The sequence below is a fragment of the Prunus dulcis genome, chromosome 3 (genome assembly GCF_902201215.1).
Source record: "Prunus dulcis chromosome 3, ALMONDv2, whole genome shotgun sequence".
In the NCBI taxonomy this organism is placed as follows: domain Eukaryota; kingdom Viridiplantae; phylum Streptophyta; class Magnoliopsida; order Rosales; family Rosaceae; genus Prunus; species Prunus dulcis.
In genome coordinates, this window is record NC_047652.1 from 7,086,728 (window position 1) to 7,110,604 (window position 23,877).

At 36.3% G+C, this 23,877-nt stretch overlaps 1 pseudogene; it reads left to right on the plus strand.

Annotated features, from left to right (window-relative positions):
• The first annotated feature begins 19,330 nt into the window (after nt 1-19,330).
• Nucleotides 19,331-21,381, plus strand: LOC117621651 (annotated as a pseudogene).
• Nucleotides 21,382-23,877: the final 2,496 nt, after the last annotated feature.

Consider the following 23,877-nt stretch of genomic DNA (forward strand, 5'->3'; position numbering starts at 1 on the left):
TGAAATGTGCCTCATTGATGGCACAATTGTCTGCCATTGTCGATTGTGTTAGAAGTTAGAAAGCCTTCACTGCATATTTAAAATGACCTATAGGGCTCTAGGATTTTTCACCATCTGATTTCATGTTTGCCTTTTATCTCTCTTTACCCCTCTTTTTCTGTTTGGGTTGATTGCATAAATACCGCAAACTATAGGGTACATTTCAAGAGAATACATCATCTTTTATTGGTCTTACAAACTATTACCATAACTTAAACAAAATTCATATTGCCTCTTCGTCAACAAGTCTATTACGGCCGTTTGGAAGGGGTGATTCCAAATCAATTAGAAGACGCTGTAAGGTTATATGTATGCCAAGATTCAATTTCGAAATAAATGAAGAAAACAAATGAATTTCAAATGATCTTGTATGCAGTAATTTTGAATCCATTTCAATTGTATTACGTCTAGGTATTTTAAATACATTCAATTTAATCCCTTTATTTTTATTTTTTATTATTATCGTCTTTCTCTATAAATAAATAAATATATATATATATATATCTTTTGTGTTTTGGCTTATTTTAAATGCATACAATCTAATTGTTTTTTTTAATAGCAAATTTAGTTTTGTTGTCAAACCAAATAATTTCTTTCAAGTACATCCAAATGATAATAATATGGTTTGGCCACCACTTAGCTTCAGAGAAATACTCGTGTGGAATGGGGATAACATTATTTTGTTATCTCTGGCAATCACGGCATACAATGCATGATAACTTTTTCACTTGACATACATTGATTGGTTGTGGATAACAAAACAATGTTATCCCCATTTCACACATGGTTTTCTGCTCCAAAAGTGGAGGCTCTTCTTATGTTCCTTGTATAATGGCCCTCACCCTTTCGTTGTAAACTCTCTCAAATGGCCAAACCTCTCTATTTAAAATGTAATTGGCATTAAGGAGAAATACAAACAAACGCTTGGACGAAGTTTGACACTTCTTTCAATAGAGTTGGGTGACACTTCTTCCAATCCATAAGTTTGTTGTTGATCAATTTTTAAATCAATAATAGTAACTCAGAATATTCTCTTGCCCCTTTTTTAGTAATTTCGTTTCATACCTTTTGTTCTTCTACCAACCATGGACTTCAAACCCAAAAAAAAAAAAAAAAAAAACTTCATGGTGTAGTCGGAAGAAATCCTAACAGACATTTTGGAAAAAGCCAAAGGTAAGAGAAATATTTTAAAAGAAGCCAAAATATTTTGTATTGAGACAAGAATGCCCTTATTTATTTTTGGATTGCCTAAAGAATCCTTTTGCTTCTTGCAAGCCGTATGGAACCAAAATGTTTCTTCTTTTCAACTAATACCGTATGGAGCCAAAATATTCTTCATCTGCTGGGATGATCCTTCACGTGAAAAGATGAGGACTCCATTATGCTTCCATCATGTTGTCTATATTGTGTAGCTCTTCTTCTCCTAAGCTATTCCAGTATGAGTTGTCGTTGTCTTCTGCTTCAATTTGTGATGCTATCTGGCTATATATCTCATCAAAGACTTTTGCTCTTGTTGTGCTTATCCTGAATTCATGTGTCATCTGGTCTCCTAGATGTAGACTCTGAATAAATATTAATAAAATTGGATTGGTGCATGAGGTTCAGACGATCATTATTAAACAATTGTTGCTCCCCTATATTTTTGAATGTCTTGCTTGGTAGGAATCCCTGTTTTTACTGATTCTGTCGGACTAAGCAGTTCATTATGAGAAATAATAATACTATGTTGTGCTCTGTCTAGGTAAATACTATCCTCAAACCATTCTGGGAGTATGCTGGTGAAATCTAATTTTACGCTTTTCCATATAGGAATATAGAAACTTATGACTTCTTTTAATTTTGCTGAAAATGAATCTAAATGATCACTATTTTCAATATAAAGTTGACATAAATAACCATATTCTGCTAAAAATGCAGGAGTAACTGTGACAGTTTTTTGTTTATGCTCTAAATGTAGTTCTCTATATTCAACCATGTTAATACTACTAGTATAATGAGAACAGCTTTTGGTAATAATTTTTATACCAGGATGTGGATTATTTTTTAAATTGAAAAGAAAAGCTTGAATGTATAGTTGAAGAGATGTATTTTGCTCTTACTCTAATCTAATCATATGACTTTTAACATCTTGTGGTAAAAATCTATACCTTTCTCTAGATAGAGTTTGAAGAAAATATGGATTTGTAGTTTTTTGCTCAAGGGAAAATTCTCTATTATGCTCAAGTAAGTTGAGCTCATTCGCCTCTTTTTCTTGTAAAACCATACTTAAATTTTGACATCTTAAATTAATGATTCTAAATTTTTTTACTATTGTATTATACTCATTCTTTTGCTCTTTATGTTTTTCCTGCGAAAAGAGAAAGTTGTTGTTTTGTTATTTTATAATCATAATTATGTGCTAAAAACTCTTGCTCAAGGGCTCTAACAAGTTTTTCATGCCCTCTTCTCATGCTTTCAGTATTAGTTCTAATGTTCCAAAATTTGTCTAAAAGAACTTTTTGTTTATCTGCTAATGATGCTTGAGTACAATATTTTAAAGCAGGATTTCTAACTTCTTGTATTGAGATTCCATTATAAAAATAAATATTCACTACTGGTCTTGCTTGACTACTTATGCTTAATGGATTACCACTTTGTGATTGTGTACCACTATTTTTGCTGCAGAGGCAGATGCTTCAAAACGATGCATACCTATTAATGAATAATATGGGATAAGATATCTGCTAAAGTATTATCCATACTTTTAATATGCTCAAATATCGGTCTAAATCTATTCCCTGTAAGAGAATCAACAAAATTGACCCATCTTCAGGCTGCTTGTTTATTAGTAGTAATTTTATTATAATGAGAAAAAATATTATGGCAATCAGTTCTCATAGTAAATATTTCATTATGTAGAAACAAAGAAAATGTTTCAAGGGAGTTAATGACTTCTAAAATTTCAAAGTCAGTAGTTGAAAGTCTAGCCTGTATTTCATTAATTTTCCTTATGCATATCTACGAACTTTTTCTTCAGATTTTGGTTCTTCCTTATGTTTCTTTTGATATAAAATTCATGCCCATCCTATTGATGATGCGTCTGTCTCTACTATTTTGTAATTATTATCTAATGGTAATGCTAAAGGTTTAAGTTGAGTTATATCTTGTTTGATGCTTTGAACTAATTTAATATCTTCACTATTAAAATATTTTGGACCCGTTTTACTAGTTTTACTATGCAATACTGCAATCTTTCTTCCTAAGTCAGGGATAAACTTCCAGCATAATTTAATAAACCTAAAAATGCTTGCAATTGCTTTTTATCCTCTAGTTTATCTGGAAATTCTAACACTTTTTTAGCTATGTGTTCTTGTAATTGTATAGTTCTTGACTTAATATACATACCTAAAAATTCTATGTCTTGTTTTTCAAGCTCTACTTTATTCCTACTTATGACTATACCATTATCAATAAATTCTTTCAAAATAATTTCTAAATGTTTCCTATGTTTATTTTTATTTTTACTATGAACAAGGATATCATCTACATATATACTACAAAAATTATCATACTTCTTAAATATTTGGTCCATCTTTCTTTGAAAGATCGATGGTGCATTCTTTAATCCAAATGGCATTACAAGCCATTCAAAATGTCATTCTGGACAAGTAAATGCTACCAATTGGATTGATTCTTCTGCTAATCTAATTTGCCAAAATCTTGATTTACAATCAAATTTATTAAAATATTTACTTTCTTGAATTTTATTCATAAGTTCATCTTTATTTGGTAGTTTATAACTATCTTCATAAGTATTATCATTTAATCTCCTATAATTATACACTATTCTAGCTTTACCTCTCTTAATTTCGGAATATTTCCTAACTACGAAGGCTGCTGATCCATGCCTAGATTTTGAAGGTCTAATTACTTTTAGGTTTAAAAGTTCTTTTATTTGTTGTTCAAATTCTTACTTATCTAACAAATTACAGGGCATGTCTGCAGTTTTAATTGTTAAGTTTGGATTAATATAATGTCTAATTTTGCTAATATCTTATTTTTATTCCAATGTAATTAGGGATCTTCTCCTATGATTCTAGTTTGTTTAGCTAATTGTAACAATTCTTCTAAATTCTTTGATCTATCCATTTGCATAATCTCTAAAGGCTCTATATTTCCTACAATTGGATACTCATGATCAAATATTATATCATCATATACTAGATTATCTTGTTCGTTTAACTTTTCTTCATTTATTTCTTCTAATTCTTCCATATTATATTTAAAATTTTATTCTTCTATGTTAATTCTATTATAAGATTCTAATATATTACTTTGATATGTTGTGGTTATACCTTCTTAAAAAATGTAATGTTTGGAGGTGTATATAAAAATCCTCATTGTAAACTTTTAAAGAAATTTAATTCTAAAATAAAGGGATATGATCCTACTAGGGATATAAAGATTGAGTGTAAATTAAACTGTTGTCTTTCTATCCTAATTGGTATGTTATTAATACAGTGTGTTAAGTAGACAGGTCTTGTATCAAATTATATAATTCTTACTGGTCTAGCAAATTTTTGCCTACATTGTTCTGGCACTAACTCTTCTTTTATTACATTTTTTGTGCTTCCAGTATCTATCATAGCTGTTGTTTGAATTTTATTTTATTTTGACAATTCTAACTCACAATTAATCGTTATTAATGAATTTGTATATTGTTTCGCTATACTAGGGCAATTATTCTTTTGATTATTGTTATCTATTACTTCAACTGTATTTATTTCTATTGATCTATTATTAAAACAAGGTTTACAATAAACTAATGTTTTAGTGTAATATTTTTCTACCACTATTTTCTTATATTGATTATATTTTTGAGACCATCCTAAATTAACATATTTAAATTCCTCATGCTCTTTTTGTTCTTCAAACATACAAATATATTCATCTAATTCAATATCGGAATTACTAGAGCAATCCGATTTTGATTGAGTCTAAGTCATTAACACTATAAATACTTTCATTATCACTTAAATTGTCACCAAGACTATAAATTGATTTTAAGTCTTCATCATCTTCTAATTGAAATTGCTCAATTAATTATATTTTTTTTCTCTAGGTTACTTCCTAATTTGGGATACTTAGGTCTAATATGTCCTACTTCACCACAAAGATAACATTTACATGTACTTTTATAAAGTTTGTAGATTTGCATAAGGAAAATTTAATGATATACAGGCTAGACTTACAGCTACTAACTTATAAATTTTAGGAGTCATTAACTCTCTTGAAGCATTTTCATTGTTTTTACATAATGAAATATTTACTATTAGAACATATTGTCAGAATATTGTTTCTCATTATAATAAAATTACTACTAATAAATAAGTAGTCCAAAGATAAGTCAATTGTCAATTTTGTTGATTCTATTACAGGGAATGGATTTAGACCGATATTTGAGCATATTAAAGGTATGAACAATAAGAACAATAATTTAGCAGATATCTTATCTCGTATTATTCATTAACAAGTATGCAATATTTTGGTGCATCCTCCTTTGGCAGCAAAAATAGTGGTACACCATCACAAGGTGGTAATTCACTAAGCATAAGTTGTAATAACCCAAAACAAAATATCCTAAAACTAGTATTAATTTATTCTAGAAGAAAGACGATTTTGCCCTCACATTATTTAATAGGGAAAAAGTTGACTTTTTGACCGAGAAGGATTTTGGCAATTCCGCTTACGCCGTTGCATAGAGCACGACGAAACGAGTCCGTAGACACGGAGTGGACTCGAATCGGAGTTGTACCGAAGAAAATATGGTCAAAATACCGTGAAGGGCAAAACGGTAATTTGGGCAAAAGTCAGATTTTTATCCCTTTCTTCTCTCTCTCCTCAATTTCTCTCCCTCTCCTCCCTCCAGCGCAACCCGCGCCTCCCCCTTCCCCTTCCCGTCGCCACAGCCGACGCCACAGCCCACCCCGACCTACTGCGTTGGTACCATCGAAACCGCCTTGGCCCCGCCTTGGCCCCGCCGTCCCATCCCGATCGGTCTCCACCCTTGGGCCGCCCAGAGCTCGCCGGAAACAAGAGAAAACCGACCGGTTTTTGCCCGATTTTCACACCCTTCGTTCTCCCTCAATTCTCAACCAAATCTTTCGAGTAAGGTATGGATTCTCACCTATTTTTCATGCTCTAGCTGTTGGTTGGATAGGTTTTCATCGATTTTAGCCGTAGATCACTCGATTTTTGAATTGGAAATCGGTCAAAATTCGGCCTCAAAGATCAGCCGTTTTCGGCCACTTTTTGGGGTATGTCCGAGAATAAAAGTGGCTTCAAATGGGGTGTTTTACCTAGGATAGGAGTTTGGAGTCTTGGTTTTGAGTTTTTCCGGCGAGTCGTTACCGCGTTGGACACCCAAGCTGTCAGCGAGTGTGGCGGCGCGTGGGTGAGGGTAGTGTAGTGACTCTGTGTATTTTTGCGATCCTCGTGTCGTCACGAGCGCGTAGGATTTCGCAGATCTCGATTTGGAGTCCGTTTGAGCCCCGAACGGATTTTCCATATTGTGCGATTCCCAGGTGCTGTACCGTCGAGCTGTTGGATCGCACCCAAGTTTAGATATGTCGTTCTACATGATTTCAGGATCGTGTAGGATTCAACGGATCCCTAATCGGAGTCCCGGATACTCCGAAATCACGAACCATGAGGCTAGGGTTTGGAATTTAAGCGATAACCCGATTGTGGCTAATCCGACAGTCCGTTTCGGACCAAACTCGCAGAAAATGGGTACGTCTCTGTGAGGAACCTTTAGGGAATCCCAGATTGGTCATTGGAGGTCGTGGACCCCACGGGATTCCGGATCGACCGGTCCGGCAGTTTATCGCTTAGTGAAGCTTCTGGTCTTTTAAGACCGTTTTAATTGTCTGAGATGTTAAAGTGGGCATAGGGTTGACTTAAAAATGAGTACACGCATTTCTTGTAGCCGGGGGTCAGGGTTTTTAATTTAATACTTTTATTGAGCAGTTTTATTAATTTCATATTCATGGTTAATTAGGCACCAGGGGCCAGACTGAACAACAGGAGGGACCTTCAAGAGGTCCAGCTAGCTTGGACTAGAAGTGAGTGGACTTTTCTTTCTAAATGATTTTTATAAATAAATTGCATTATTTGATCTTGAATAAGTATTATTCATTGTGATTTTCTAGCATGACTGTGAAACTAAATATCGTATTTATACATTGCTTAGCTGAGTATGCCAAAGTGATATAAAAAGCAGAGTTTAAGAATGTTACCAGAGGAAATAGCAGTTTAATTTCAGATTTACTGAAATGCAGTTATTTAGCAGACTTTTCTAAGATATTGTATTTTAAACCACCATGTACCCACTTGTGGTGATTGCCCTCAGATATACCGACGTCTACGGACGTCCAGTTTATTTACAGTTCTGTCAGTGCACTTGACATTGCCTCATGAGTTTCGGGGACGCTCTGACCATGAGTGCCAGGATTTGCGGCTCGGCTGACTTGGTGTCCCGAGACCTGCCAGGATTTGCGGCTCAGTTGACTTGGTGTCCCGAGACCTGCCAGGATTGCGGATCAGGCTGACTACGGTCCCCTGAATCCTGCCAGAGCGACTCGAGTCGACTCTGTGTCATCGAGACCTGCCAGCGGATCAGGCTGACTATAGTCCCCTAAATCCTGCCAGTTTGCGGCTCTGATAGACTGTGTGTCGCCGAGACCTGCCAGGGGAGTTGACGGAATTACAGGGGTACACATAGGTGGTAGTTTTAAAGGAATTTCAGTGCTTTTATGCAATTATTGCTTCCAGTCATTTTATGCAAATTTTCTCGACATTCGTGCATGTTTTACATCTGCTTAGATATATATATATATATATAGTTATATGTGAATGCTTTGTATTTAACTACAGTCGAACTTCCGGTTTTCATATCTATTCATTTTTACAACGGGGGTTATTATGTTTATAAATTGTTTCAAGAACATTATTTTTGTCCACTCACACTTTCAAATTGTTTTTCGCTCCCAGGCAGTAGACGTGCACAGGAATCCACCACCGGGCCTTCTTCTAGCTCCTGCGCCACTCACCAAACATAGGATTTTGTTATAAAATACTTAAATTTTTGTAAATTATTAGTAACTGCTCTGATATCTGGTTGGAATTGAGAATCGGAATTGTGGAACGTTTAGTTGACTTATTCTGGCAGTTGGTGTGAATATTATTTGCTTGTTTGACAGGTGAAAATTTTTAGGTTTGGACAAATTACAGGGGAGACTCCGCCGAATTTTCGGCAGGAGTCTAAGGGAAGTTTTAAACGTAGTTGTAACAGGAAGGGCAAAAAAGTCATTTGTGCCCGACATTTGCCAGGTGTCGGACACGCACAGGATTCGACTCGAATTCCAAAGTGGAATTAGGATCGGGTCCTGTCATAAGTAGTCAAGCAAGACCAGTAGTGAATACTTATTTTTATAATGGAATCTCAGTACAAGAACTTAGAAATCCTACTTTAAAATATCGTACTCAAGCATCATTAGCAAATAAACAAAAAGTTATATTAGACAACTTTTGGAACATTAGAACTAATACTAAAAGCATGAGAAGAGGGCATGAAAAACTTGTTAGAGCCCTTGAGCAAGAGTTTTTAGCATATAATTATGATTATAAAAGAGCAAAACAACAACTTTCTTTTTTGCAGGAAAAACATGAAGAGCAAAAGAAGGAGTATGATACAATAGTAAATTTTTTTAGAATCATTAATTTAAGATGTCAAAATTTAAGTATGGTTTTACAAGAAAAAAGGCTAATGAGCCCAACTTACTCGAGCATAATAGAGAATTATCCCTCAAGCAAAAAATTAAAAATCCATATTTTCTTCAAACTCTAGCTAGAGAAATGTATAGATTTTACCACAAGATGCTAAGAGTCATATGATTATATTAAAGTATGAGAAAAATACATATTTTCAACTATACATTCAAGCTTTTCTTTTCAATTTAAAAAATAATCCACACTCTGGCATAAAAATTATTACCAAAAGCTATTCTCTTTAATGAAATTTCAATTTTAGCCACAAGAAAAAAATAGACTTTAGTGAAAGGTCAAAACCTTTTGACAAAGGACAGAAAAACCCCTCAGCTTTAATACCAAAGACATGCAGAGATATTCAACCATTTTTGTTTGTTAGCAATTTTTAGAAAAACAAAGCACCCACATACTACAGCAACATGTTAACTCCGGAGGTGTGCTTTGGCTTGTTATATTGCATGTGAATTCCTTGTTTGTATCTATGTTTGCATAAGTGTAAGAAAGCATGTGAAGTGCATATGAAATATATGGGATGTGCGTGGAGTGTTATGAGACAGAGAGATAGAAAGATAGAGAGATGGAGAAAAAAAGATAGAGAGAAGGGAGGCTCCTCTTCTCATCCTTAGCAGAAAGAATGGAGTCGGTGAAGTAGTGTATATTGCTTGTAGCTCCGAAGAAGAGAAGTACAACATCAGAGAAGAAAAAATCTCAGTACTTCCTCTTTCAATTTTCAATCAATAAAACTCCCTTTATTCATATACTTTCTCTTAATCTCCATACAATCAATCACTTCAAACACTATTAAATACCACCAACCAGTGAATAACAATTCCAGCAAAAGCAACTAAATAAGTCTTTTTCTCTTTTATTTTCTTGGTTTTCTTAGTAGGCTTTTTGTCCAAAATAGGAAAACACTTTTATATTTATGTTATTATCTTGCTAAACTGACGAACAATACTTTGTTTAAGCACTTGGTCATGTTTCGGCTAGATTTAAAATTAATTGGATAATTAAATTATTTTGTCTTATAGGGCTATTACTACTTACTACAGATGTTGTAAATTCTGTAAGGCCTACTGGTTCGTTATCTAGTTTACCAACTTCTTCTAATGCTTTGATATATTTATTAATAATTTTAGAATATGTCATTAAACTAAAAGTCTATCTATTTTATTATGTAATTTTTCTACTTGTTCAGTTAATGTTTTTTGCACTAATTGAATATTTTGCATTTCTATTTTTAATTGCTCAATAATTTCTAATGATTGGAGTTCTATTTGTTTTGGCTTGTTATCTATAAGATCTATAAGATCTTTGATTTCTTTCTTACTATGAAATCTTTGGATATTCCTATTGTTATCTTCTAATTGAGATGTTATATAGTCTAAGTTTTGTCTAATTATTTGTTAGGAATTTTTCTGAAAATATTCTAGTAACTGTTGAATTATTCTATTATGTTTGTTATGTTCAAATTTTACACATTCTGCTTGACTAATTAAAAGGTCAACAATACTATTTTCTAAGGGATTATTACTACTGTGTAAAAGATGTTTGTGTTCTTTTTGTGAAAAATAACAAACTAATGTATTATTATCTAAGGTAAATTTTTTTTGTTTTGTTGTTCACTAATTTCTAAATTAAGGTACTCTATCATATAAATAAAATTTATCTAAGTCTACCTTTTTCTTTTAAGATGCCTAAATGCTCTTAAAATGCTTCTATAGATTCTTTACAAACTTCTAAATGATACTGATTTCTTATTATGGTATATGTACTTCTAATTTTCTTCTAGGATAATTACCTACTTTTGGTAATTTTATCAATTCTTCTAGATTCCTAATTTCTATTTGGTATTCTACTTCCTATCTCTTTAATTCTTGCAACCTTTCTTTTATTCTAATAGGTGTCCACCAAGGGCCAAACATGCAAAGGGTTTATTGTTCTTAATTAGTAATTATGGTAATTAACAAAATTTTAACAGGTTATAAAACGTTGGTTTTTATCAGTTGTGTTTATTGACTTCTGTCCTCAAGATACTTTACTAGTATAATTATATTATTAAGGTGCTAAACTAAGGCTCTGATACCATTATTTTCCAGCGGGTCTCGGTCAAGGTTTCTAAGGGCCAAAATAATAACCAGACACCATGCTTAAAATATGGAACTGCAAAGACACCAACTTAAAGGGCTATGGAGCAGAATTCAGAGGTCCTCTGAACTTAGAGGTTCCTTGACAGACATCTAATTATCGTTATGGTAAATATAAAACATGACCAAGTGCTTAAACAAAGTATTGATCGTTAGTTTAGCAAGATAATAACGTAAATATAAAAGTGTTTCCTTGTTTTGGACAAGAAGCCTACTAAGAAAACCAAGAAAATAGAAGAGAAAAAGACTTACTTAGTTGCTTTTGCTGGAATTGTTATTCACTGGTTGGTGGTATTTAATAGTGTTTAAAGTGATTGATTGTATGAAGAGTAAGAGAAAGTATATGAATAAAGAGAGTTTTATTGATTGAAAACTGAAGGAGGAAGTACTGAGGTTTTTTCTTCTCTGGTGTTGTACTTCTCTTCTTCGGAGTTACAAGCTATATACACTACTTCACCAACTCCGTTCTTTTTGCTAAGGATGAGAAGAGGAGCCTTCCTTCTCTCTATCTTTTTCTCTCCATCTCTCTATCTTTCTATCTCTCTGTCTCTGAACACGCCATGCACATCCTTTATATTTCATATGTACTTCACATGCTTTCTTACACTTATGCAGACATAGATACAAACAAGGAATTCACATGTAATACAACAAACCAAAGTACACCTCCTGGAGTTAACATTTTGCTGTAGTATGTATGTGGGTGCTTTGTTTTTCTGAAAATTGCTAACAAACAAAAATGGCTGAATGCCTTTGCATGTCTTTGGTATTAAAACTGAGGGGTTTTTCTGTCCTCTGTGGAAAGGTTTTTCACTAAAGTCTATTTTTTCTTGTGGCTAAAACTGAAATTTCATAAATCGTAATCTACCTTTAAAAAATATATCTTAAAATAAATTTGACGATTAAAAATAAATAATTTGTATTCTTAAATTAATAAAGTTATTCTAGAATTTCCTAATCTACATAGAATCACCATTAAATTTAAAATTTTAGCCTAGTATTTTTCTAGGATTTTCCACTAAGTCAAGTGCAGCTATGCTTTCCCTTTCTCTACCTTGTGTTTTTCTCTCTTCACTTCATTGTGTTTCTCTCTCTCCACTTCATTTCCTTTCTTTCACTTAAATTAGAACTTTTTATATGTTATTAAAAATGTCATATTGAAAACAAAAGAAAAACATCTTTTCTCATTTATCTTTTTTTTTAAATCTAAGTTTAAGTTCTAACTTAACTTGGAAATTATTTATATTTTCATAATTAATTTCTCTTTCCCTATCCTACCTTTTTTTTTTTTTTGCTTATACCAAACAATAAACACCTACTTTCCATTTTTAAAATTCTTTATATATTTGCCTTTTTCTTCCTTACAAACTGAAAATACATATTCAAAACTAAATATTATACTTTAATAAATAAAAATAACTCAAAAATATATTTCTTTCTAGAATTTTCTTTTGTACATTTTTTCCTTATTTTTTAAACCCTCAACAACTCTGATGCTCGAAACCCTATTCGATCTCATATTTTCTTGTATAAATATTTTTTGTCGTCTAATTTCTTATATAAATATAATATGTTTTCATTCATAGTTCTTTATTTTCTTTACTTTTGCTCGAGTCGCCCAAAACCTACCTAATCTACATAAAATCACTATTAGATCTCAAATTTTCTTATGGAAATTGATTTTCATAGTTTCACCTCGCTGAAATCACCCACCATTAAAAAAAATGTGAACTACTCTATTAGATTTTTTGTATCTAGGATTTTCCACTAGAAACATTTACGGAAAAAAAAGTATCCGGTGAAGGTTTTTTTTTCTTGCAATGATGACTATAAGGTAATTATTTATCCATTTATACTTCAAGTAATAGAGATAACATAGAAATATTTCATTTTCTCTTTTTATTTATTTATTTTTTAGAATTTTTTTCGTATATTTTTTCCTTACTTTTTAAATCCTCACTAACTCCGATACTCAAAACCCCTATTAAATGTCAAATTTACATATATAAATATAATATGTTTTCATACATACGTCTTTATCCTTTTACTTTCCCATCCCTTACTAGTGTCACGGTGCCAGAAACCCTAAGAGCAACTCCATCCGTTTGCCCTTAGCCATGGCAAGGGTGGAGCTAGGGCAAGCACTATTCACGTGAATAGTACTTGCCCTTGCAAATAGTAAATTGTGTCTCCACCCGTTGCCCTAGCTAAGGGCAATTACTATTCATTTTTTTGTTTTTTTCACAAATGTTTTAATAAAAATAATTAATTTAAATAATATTTTTGGATAATATTTTTGGGTTCGTACATATCAATATTTATTATAAAATTCATATCTCAATCGGAAATTTTTTTGGTATTTATAGAAAAAAAAGAGTATTTTTTTGGTATTTTTTTTATAAAAAAATTCAATTTTTTTCATTTTTTTATTGCACAAAAAATTGGCTGCCGTTGGATTGGAGGAAAAAAATCTGATCGGAGAGCTCAGAGTGCGACACGTGGCGGGGGCACTGTAGCGGCACTGTAGCGGGGCACTGTAGCTGCTGACGTCAGCAACCGAGTTTTGGACCTGGGGCTGGTTTGGCCTTCGGGCTGGCCCGAGTTGGTGGGTCCCACACCAAACTCGGGCTTGGGCTGCACGCTGGAGGGACTTTTTTTTTTTTTTCTGCCCTTGCCTCGGGCTGGGCTCCATCAGTGGAGCTGCTCTAATGGCCTAATCTACATAGAATCACCATTAGATCTCAAATTTCTTATAAAATTCAAATAGATTCTCGTAGTTTACCTCCGATATCACTGCAAACTACTTGAATATATTTTTCGTATCTAGGACTTTTCACTTAAAAAACATTTACGGCCAAAAAAGTATCCGGGGAGGGTTTTTTCATGCAACGATGATTATAAGGTAAATATTTATCAATTTAATTTAATTTATGTAAAATGCTTATGATTAGTATGGTTCACGACCATTTTGATTTCATGTATATTTTTCTCACTCTCCCTTCCGCCCTTCTCTCTTCCCTTCTTGTTGTTTCTTTTGACTCTCTCATTATATGTAATAATTGAAAACTTTGAAAAGTATGGTGGAAAAAATGATTTTGAAAAACTTGCAAAATATATTATTTTGTGAAATCAATTTTTCAAAATTGAAATGATTAGAAATGTTTTTGTTATATTGAAAACTAAAATAGAAAAAAGTAATTTGTTGTTTTTTAAAATAATTATATTACCTAAGTACAAAAGGTTATGACCTCTCATATTCTTAAATATTAGCACTTTTCGCATACTAGCTAAATTTGTAAATTAATTTTGAGCAACGTGTATGATTAGATCAGTAAGCATCGGTCTATTACATTTTCAGTCACTTAATGTGACAGGACCCGACCCAATTTTCGCTTTGAAAACCGAGCCGACTCCTGTGCGTGTCCGACACCTGGCAATTGTCGAACACAAATGACCTTTTTACCCTTTTCCTTAATTAATTTCCTTCCGACTTCTGCCGAAAATTCGGCAGAGTCTCCCCTGTATTTTGACCATACCCAAAGTCTTCCACCTGCCAAACAATCTCAGAAATCCTACCAACAGCCAGACTAATTCAACAAACAGTTTCCAACCTCAGTTCCTTATGTTCAACAAGATATCAGAGCAATTTCTAAACAAATTTACAGAATTTACATTAAGTTACAACGAGTTCCTACACTTTGGTGGTGGGTCGGAAGCTAGGAAGACGGCCCGGGTGGTTTCCCTCGTTCTTCTACGGCCTGGGGGCGAAAAACAAATTTAAAAGTGTGAGTGGACAAAAATAATGTTCGTGAAAATCATTTGAGAACATACTAACCCCCGTTTGAAAAACATAGGGATATAGAACTAAAATCTGATCATAATCAACTTGACATATTCAAAGAAATATAGTTAACATGATTATAATCATATACTAAACAAAGATATATCAGTATAACTCAAGTGAACTTACTAATAAAAATGAGTAAACCATAACTGCATTAAAAACTTTAAAATCCATTAAAACTGCCACCTAACTGTACCCCTGATAGCCGTCAATTCCCTGGCAGGGCTCGGGCGTCACACAGGCTACCCGAGCCGCAAACTGGCGAAATCAGGGGACTATGATCAGCCTGATCCGCCGGCAGGTCCTCGGTGACACCAAGTCACTCAAGTCGCTCAGGCAGGATACAGGGGATCGTAGTCAGCCTAATCCGCGATCCTGGCAGGTCTCGGGGACACAGAGTCAGCCGAGCCGCAATCCTGGCAGGTCTCGGGGACACAGAGTCAGCCGAGCCGCAAATCCTGGCACTCACGGTCCGAGCGTCCCCGGAACTCGTGAGGCAAGTCAAGTGCACTGACTAACTGAAATCAGACCGGATGTCCGTCGACATCGGTCCAACTCTGGGTAATCACCAACTGTAGGGCGGGTACAGGGTGGTTTAAAATAACTGTTTCTGATAAAAACTGATCTACTCTGAACTCTGGTAAATCTGAACAAAACCACTAATTTGGCCTCAAAATTACAAATCTGCTGCTAGTCTAATTTTATAAAATAAGGGTATTTGCATCATAAAATTTATGCTGAAATCACTTATTCAAGATCAAATATAAAATATAATTATAAAATCTTTTTGAGAAAGAAAAGTCCACTCACTGATGGTCCGAGCTAGCTGGACCTCTCGAGGGTCCCTCCTGCTGATTAGCCGGACTCCTGGCGCCTGCTTAATCAAGAATAATCAATTAAACAACTGCTGGATAAATAAAATTAAATTAAATTAAATACCCTGCCCCCGGCTCCTAGAAATACGTGCATTTCATCTCAAGTTACTCCTATGCCCACGTTAGCCCTTTTTGACACTGGGACCGATTTTGGAAGGTCCGATACTCTGTTAAGCGAGAAACCGTCAGATCGGCCGACCCGGGACCTGTAGGGTCCACGGTGTCCGATGGCCAACCTGAGCTTCCCGGAAGGTTTCTCATACAACGGGAACCAAGTTCTGCGAATTTGATCCGAATCGGACGGTCGGATTGGCCAAAATCGCGTTATCGCTTAAAACCCTAACCCTAGTCCCAGGGTTCGCGATTCCGAAGTATCCGGAACTCCTATTCGCGATCCGTCGAATCCTACGCGATCCTGAAATCACGTAGACTGACATATCCGAAATTCAGCACGATCAAACGGTTAAACGATACTGCACTCACGGATCGCGCGATATGAAAAATCCGTTCGGGGCTCAAACGGACTCCGAATTGAGATCCGCGAAATCCCACGCGCTCGTGACGACACGAGGACCTCAAAACTGGCCAGAGCCGTGCCACCACCCTGGCCCACGCGCCGCCACACGCGCGGCCAGATTGGGTGTCCAAAGCGATTCGGGTGTGCCGAAAAATCGTGGAACCGAGACTCCAAACTCCTACCCTAGGTAAAACACCCTATTTGGAGTCACTTTTGTTCTTGGACCACCCCCAAAAAGTGGCCGGAAATGGCCGATCACGGCGGCCAAAGTTCTGCCGAATTTCAAATTGTAAATCGAACAACCTAGAGATTGAATTGATCTAAACCCAGTTAACCAGCAGATAGAGCACTCAAAATAGGTGGAAAACCATACCTCACTCGAAAGAATTGGTGGCGAAATGAGGGAGAAAATCAAACTGGAAGTTTGATCATAACAGTCGGCGAAGATGGCTGATTCCGGCCAAAATCCGGCGAGCTGATGTCGGCGACGGCCCAGGCGAGGAAGGCGGCGACGTGCTGAGTCGAACGGGACCAACGGCGGAGGTAGCCGTGGCCTGTGGCGGCGGCAGGCGCGATCAGAAGTGGGGAGGGCTAGCTGGTCGCGTGCACGGGAGAGAGAGAGGAAGAAGAGAGAGAGTTGTCGCGAGGAGAGAGAGAGTGAGGGGTTAAAAATCTGACTTTTCCAAATTACGATTTTGCCCTTCGCGATGTTTTGATCGTAATTTCTTCGTTAAAACTCCAATTCGGGTCTACTCCGTGTCTACGGACTCCTTTCGCCGGGCTCTACGCAACGGCGCAAGCGGAATTCCCGAATTCTTTTCCGGTGAAAAAGTCAAATTTTTCCCTATTAAAATATTCGAGGGCAAAATCGTCTTTTTGCTAAAAGATATTTTCTTTACTTTTTAAATATTTTCTTTCTTTTCTAGATATTTTGTTTTGGGTTCTTACAACCATTGTCCTACAATGGACCACCTCCCTAATTTCCACCTTCAAATTGGCATTTCCTAATCTCCCTTTTTGCAAGTGAAGACCAATAAACTTCACTTTTTCGGTTCTTATCTTATGAATTTTTTCCATACTTAAAAGAACATAAATTAACTAGGTACAAAATAAATGACATATTTGAGAGAGAGCTTTTGAAATAGGTAAAAGCGCCTTATGACAACTAAAAGCATTTTTAAATGCGTTTGGTAGAAATTTTATAAAAGCTTAATAGGTAGGAGTGCACATTGAGAAAAATGTAAAACAACCGAGTTGACCAAAAAGTCAACAACAGTCAAACCCTCTTTCTTCTCTCTTTTCTCTAACCTAGCTGTCATGTGCCTTGTCTCTATCTCTCTCCTGAAGAAAACGTAGCCGCTACTTTTTTTTTTTTTTTTTCTTTCTCCTTCTTCTCTTATGCTCTTCTTCCTTTCATCTCCTCTATGTTTGATTTCTCTTTTTGTTTCTTACTCTCTTTTTGTGCACTGATTTGATCTGTTTTGGTATTTTGGTGTTCTTTAGATTCTCATTTTTATTACAAATCTTGGAATGTCAATTTTTCTTTCCGGTTCCAAAGGATGGTTTGCTAGATAGATTCTTTTTTTTAGGTATCTTTTGGATGAGAAGGTTCAAATATGATTTTTCTTATACAGATTTGTCGATTCGTTTAATTGCCTTTTGTAAAAGTAGTGTTGGTTGCGTTTGATTGAAAATGAGGGATCTGGATTCTCTGTTCTAATTTTCTCTGTCATGATTTGCTTTACTTTTATTCTCCATACGCCACCTCATTAAAATTTAATCTAACGGATTTAAAAGTTGACACATCATTCTAAAACAAAAATCCAAATTACTCCTAATTAAAAAATATAAAAAAAACCCTAACAACCAACTAACGGGATAGTTAACATCCAAAAGTTTTTTTTTTATTTTCTCTCTCTTCTTCTTCTTCTTCTTCTTCTTCACTTCTGTCCTCTTCTCTTTTTTCCTCCTTGCTACCCGTTCTATCCTCTTCTCCCTTTTGTTTCACCTTCTTGCTCCACCATCACAAAGCAATAAGCATCACAACGAAAATCCATTGAAAACAAAACCATCTTTGACAAACAATACGCCATAACAAAACCCAACATAAATTATGAAACTCTCTATTTCGTTCTTCATAGCAAAGGAATGAGAAAAACCACAGAAAATGAAAACCCATGAATTAATAGAAGGCTTACCTTTCAAATATTGGTTAGGTACCCATAATTTAATTCCTCCACCAAAAGCAACAATCTTTATACAAGAAGGAGAAAAAAAAAAAGAAAAAAAAAAAAAAAGAGGACAGAACATGAAGAAGAAGAAGAAAAAAAAAAAGAAAAAAAAAGAGGAACGCGAAGAAGAAGAAAAAGAAAAAATACAGTTTTTGGACATTAACTATCCCGTTAGTTAGGTGTTAGGCGTTTTTTTTTGTTTGTTGTTTTTTTGTTTTAAAATTAGGAGTCAATTGGGTTTTTATTTTAGGATGATGTGTCAACTTTTAACTCCCTTATATTAAATTTTAATGAGATGACATATGGAGAATAAAAGTAAAGCAAATCATGGTAGAGAAAATCAAAGCAGAGAATCCGAATCCGAAAATGAATGGTCATTCTAGTTGATCTTGATCTACCATTCTTATGATTATTTTTTTTTCCATTATGTATACATACAAAACATTCATTTGTTTAAACCAGTCCGGGTTTAGAGTCCAAAATGAAAAAAAAAAAAAAAAAAACTCTAAAAATACAAAAAATGATCAAAATGATCAATTGGCTTTAGAGCCAGTCCAAATCGGGAAATTCGAAATCAAACTGGATCTAAGCCATTTTATTCTATGTTAGTTCGGTTTAGTTAATAAAGTTTTATAAGAATTGGATTGAATTGAACTGGATAAATAATACCAATTTCAATTTTGAGTGAAAACCGAACCAAACCGACTTGTGCCCACCCCTTCTAGATCACTAAATTGCTTTTTGGGAACTTGGATTTCAGCATTCTTATAATAGAAGCATGTTTTAACAAGCAGTTAAGAGGATAAATGCATCCTACATAATCAATCATAAGCGAGCCCATAAATTAAAAGAATAAAAGAAACACACAAATGAAGGACGGCCCAAGAGGACTACACTGGGCCAGGCCGTCAAGGCCTAACCAGTTCATGCCCGGCCTGTGCGACACACCTGAACGTTACAATTGCCTCCTGCAAAAGAAAAATTCAGCTCAGAATTTAAAACATTTTCTTACACCACGAACTCGAGGCAACTCAGTTCAGAAATTAGAACTCAAGTCCACAATTGACTGGCTATCCAAAGGCCAACGGGAATTCCTCATCTTGGCTTCAACTATTGAGTATTTTTTGGTAGTGGAAGTTGGACTCTCATGTAATTGTCATTCTCATTTTGTCCTTTAGATTCACCCTCCCTTTGGTCCTCACGATGATCTAATCCTCCTTGAGCTCGATCAGAAACTTCTCCGTGATGTCCTGCACCAAAGTTTGGGAATAACTTGACTCTAGTTTCTAGAGTCTTATTTCCAATTTTTTTTCGCGCATTGAATCTAGTTTAAGGCTTCCTCTTGTTTTTTTTTGTTTTTTCTTTCTCTAGAGTAACTGTTAGAGGACAACCTGAGGAAGATGCAGTCCTCTGCACGGAGTCAAAAACTTATGCAATCAAATCCGTTGGAACTTCAAATTCTGTTTTTTCTCATTCCCCCATCAGGTCAATTTAATTCTTTGGAAAGCCCAATATGTTGTGATGAGAACTATCATGATCCGCAATCTGTTGCTTCTGTCATTAAGATTGCAACTGGTAACATGGAAGTTGCCCCCAAACTTGACAAGCTAAGGTCGCTACTTTTTGAGAATCCTTACATATCTGAGGAGGACGTAGAAAATGGAGGAACTGGAAGAGATGGAAGGAAAGAACACAGGACTGTATAGCTGGGATGATCTTATTGAGAAGGTTTGAGCTAGTGATGATGAATTAAGGACTAGTTGCAGGCTCTTTTGGCAGTGGGGATTTATGGATACTGGAGAATTGTGGATGAGAAGTACATGGACAGAATTCTTAGGATGCTTTTGCACAATTCAGTGCTGAATGACTGGTCATTGTCTTGTCTTAATGAAGACGACGTTGTCAGTGCGTTGGAATCAGATGGCTTTCCCCACAAACTTGCAAACCATTGCTTGCATGTTTATGGTAGCAAGATGGTTGAGGTTGTGAGCACAGTAGTATATGGAAGTTGGATGAGAGGAAGGTATGTGTGCATTTTGCAAGAGACGTCTTGAGAGACGGGAATAGGAAGATGGAGAGGTTCATGGAGGACTGGATGTTAGAGTTCATTGTTTTAGCAGTTTGTATATTTTTGGGGAAGAAGAAAGAGATCACAGAGAATGTATGAGGGAGAGAACGTTGCTCTCTTAGAAACTTGTAGATATCTGTATTCATATTCCACTATGCATGTATGTAAGTGTGAGTGAGAGAAGAATCTAATTCTCTAACTGATTTACAAAAGTTATTCAATCCTAGCCTTTGATTCTATCATCCTATGAGATGATCCCACTTGTCATGATCTGATACTTAGATCCTAGGCTAGCTAAGAGACCACTTGGACTATGATCCAATGGCTCAAATTACATTAAGAAAAAAATAAAGCTTATAGACTGAGAAATAGACAGAACTTTGTGACTTTGGCTCCAAGGCATTCAGCTTAAAGGTTTACACATCAACACTGGACGCGTAAGGTTCCCGAAGGGATGCCAGCAAGTTTAGACATGTTGGAAGGTGAAGTTTTGATACAGAAGCTTGGTGCTGAGACAGGGATTCAAGCCTTCAGCGTATCATCTCTACCCTACAACCTTGCAAAGCGATTCTCCGTCCTCTTTAAAGAGCGTCCAAAATGGGCGTGGAAGGATCGACAGCCCTATATCAGGTTAGTTTATATATTCTTGTGATCATCCTTTTTATTTTTTTCTCCTGTCCTGCATTATTGTTTCTTAGATTTTACTCAAAAGTAATGTACTTCTTCCTTGCTTGCCTCTACTTCTTAGGGACTTCATAGTGCCAGGTCTTTCTGCCGAAGGTTTGCTTCTGAAATACACTAGAAGAACACAAACCAACTGCTGATGCAGAACCCGTTTTCAGCATAAGATAGTGTTAAAATATATGTTAATTTTAATTGTCATCTACATAATATTATTCCATGTGTCCTAATCAAGAGATTACTTGATTTTGCTAAGAAACTAATGTGGGAGCATATATTTTCGTCTCCAATCAGGGCACGCAACAGAGAAAAGAAGATTATCTCTTAAATTAATTAATTAAACTAGTTTATCTGGCTAATTAATTAATTGGGATAAATATCTTAATTAATATGATATTATCTTTATCTAAAGAGATAATATCATTAATTTAGATATAATCCTAATAAAGAGAAGATAATATCATTTAATTCAAATATTATCCTTTTAAGAGATAATATCATTAATTCGGATATTATCAAGTTCGACTCGATCCCTACGAAACCCAAGCCCCGAGGCTCCTATAAATAGATGACCTCATTCATCATTCAAGGTACATCTAAACCTACTCCTAATACTCGAGAAAAATACCTGAAGCTCTCTCCCCCTCTTCACTCTCAATATTTCTCCACACGGCTCCGGTTGCCCGGTTCACACCATACATACAACTCCGTACCTTTTGCTTAGCTATTGTTTTCCTACAAACACTCAAACTAACTTAGGCATCGGAGGGCCTTTGGCCAACACCCCCCGGGTGTGGTCTATTTACTCCAATATTTTTTACAGGAATCGAGGAAGAGAGAGAAGGAAGATCGAAGGTTGAAGGATCTAGAAGCGAATATTCTCCCGCGAGATTATTTGCACAAACATTTGGTGCTTTCATTGAGAGCACGAGTTATACTCAACGCGTGCTCAAGGAATCCGTTCCTCCTATTTTCCAATCCACCGAAGCCTTCCAAACAACCATGGTTGGAAGCAAGCGCACGAGGAGCAAAACCGCCGCTATGGTTCAATCCATGACGGCCCAAAGCTACTCCTCCTACGATCCCATGATCGACATGGCAGCTCCACCACCTCTTGCCGCCATGAACCCTCAGCAACCACCCCGTGTGACTGGAACCACCGTGCCACCTGCCGGACTCGCAGTGAGGACCACCGCACCGGCATCCGCCGCCGTCATACCATCTCAAGGCCCCATGGCCGGACCTAGCCACCTTCATAGCACCACCGTTGAGCATGGTGGAACCTCACATCTAGTTGGGCTCACTACCACCTTCGACTTTGGCCCAATCTTGGAGCAACTTCAACCATTCCCTCCATTGCCTCCACGCTCGACGCACGCTCCCACGTGCACATCCAATGAAACCATAGCCCGTGTGCAATTGGGCTCCACACATTTCTCTCCTCCCGATCCACGAAGTCAAGTAGACCTTAATCTGAGAGTTGACCAGCTAACTCAGAGAATGGACGACCAAAATAATTTGATGAGGCAGCTCCTCAACCAAATAAACTTGGCTCAAAACCTTGGCCTTGGACAACAGGGCGAAGATAGAAGGATGAACGAACGCGTCGATAGGCAGTTCGGCAAGAACCAAGCAGGTCGAGCAGGAGTAAGCGGACAAGGAAATGCACAACAACGCGATCAGCTCGCCGACATGTCGCAAGTATCTGCAAGCCACACTCAAAGCAGACTAAGTTTCCCGTCTAGATTGAATTTAAGGACCAACGTGCGCGATAGGCTGGGCCCAAGACCTGACATCCACGCTCGCATGGGCCCGCAGGAAGACATTCATGAAATGATAGGCCCCCAGAGAGGTCAACTCGACAATCATCACAATGAGGACCATGAAGAAAGGCGCTCCGCTACTAGCTCTAGAAGAACCAATTCTCGTTGCCAAACTACTAGAAATCCCTTGCAAGCGTAATCCACCAACACACCGCCTACACCAATGAGGACGTCAATCAGCATCGCAAACCAATGAGGACGTCAATCAGCATCGTCTAAATCGCGAAGGTCATCAACGTGACCGACTAGCCCCACCTGCAGAAGACGTTGAGAAGCTTGTTAATAACCGACTTCGAGACTTAAAGATTGGGGGAAATTTCGAAGATGCACTATGCATTGAGGTAGACCGAGCAAACTCCTCACCTTTCATCGTCAAAATCGAGCATGCTGCTCCCCCGAAACGATTCTCAACGCCCTCTTTCACATGCTTCAAAGGCGATTCCGACCCCGAAAGTCATCTGAAGCATTTCAAGAGCCTTATGATCCTCTACAAAGCCGAAGATGTGCTAAATGTGCAAGGTGTTTGCAATGACTTTGCGAGGAGCAGCTCAGGACTAGTTCTATATCCTGCCATCCGAGTCGATCAACAGCTTCAATGGGCTTACTTACGTTTTCACTAAAGAATACACTTCTTATCGGACGATCAAGAAGAACCCTGACCATCTGTTCAACCTGCGCAAGAAGCCCGAGGAATCCCTTCGAGATTACATTAAGCAGTTCAAAGCAGAAAAGGCCAATATCATAGGATGCGATGACCAAATCGCATCCTCTGCATTCAAGAAAGCTCTTCCAGCAGAACATGACTTATACCGCGAGCTGACTATCACTCCTAGCCAGACTCTGG